Source organism: Sinocyclocheilus grahami, unplaced genomic scaffold (genome assembly GCF_001515645.1).
Source record: "Sinocyclocheilus grahami isolate Dianchi unplaced genomic scaffold, SAMN03320097.WGS_v1.1 scaffold146.1, whole genome shotgun sequence".
Lineage (NCBI taxonomy): Eukaryota > Metazoa > Chordata > Actinopteri > Cypriniformes > Cyprinidae > Sinocyclocheilus > Sinocyclocheilus grahami.
Window position 1 is genome coordinate 1,106,453 of NW_015505325.1, and position 961 is coordinate 1,107,413.

Below are 961 nucleotides of genomic sequence, written 5' to 3' on the forward strand. Positions count from 1 at the left end.
GCAACCCTCCCCAGCGCTGAAAGTGAACGCTCGGGGGTGATTGGCTAATGGTTTTTTTTTTTTTTTACCAATGGAGGCACGAGAGCTCAGCTCTCCCCCGGCCTCCCCCTCTCCTTCTCTATTATTTAGCGGTTGTAATTACATCAGCAGATTCGGCACATTGCGCGATAGAAAAGCGGCGCTTTCACGTTATGGTATTAGTGACTGTGAAATTACAAACAAAAAATACACATTCTGAGACATGAACTGAAATTAATTGTGAATTTTATTAACATTAAATCGTCCTCCTCCCATTTTCACCTCAAAATTATGGGGAAGCTGTGCCTCCCCTGCCTCCCCCGACGAGCCGCCACTAATGGTAATTGTGCATTAAAGGGGGCATATGATGTGATTTCAATTTTTCCTTTCTCTTTGGAGTACTAGAAATCACTGGTTAAGGTGTATTTACAACACTGTTCCAGAACACTTCAACCCAAATATTCAGATGTGTGCAGCACATTTTATGGAGGACTGTTTCCTGATCCTGGTAGAGTAGACTACAATGTTTTAGTTATTTATTTTACATCATTCAAGATGAGATCATTTGGACCCCACAATGTATGTAAAACCCAAACACACACTAAGGTAGTAATATTTTCTATTTCCTGTATCTAACCCTAGCAGAAACCTTAATTTAGATTTTTATTACATCATTATTTAATATGTTCATAAAGCCATTTTACTTATGGAGATCACTGGCTGCTGCCCAACCCCCAATATACACACACACTGAATACTGAGCAGGACCTTTTCACAAATTCAATGTCACGTTTTTAGGAAAAGGAAGGTTGTGACCCTCTGACAGCAGTCTTGAATTTTTATTGCATTATGAAGGAGCTCTGTCTCCTGTCTCATTTGTCTCCAGTGCCACAATTACCCAGCACACCTAAGCATGACGAATCAACACCTGGTGAAAACACTT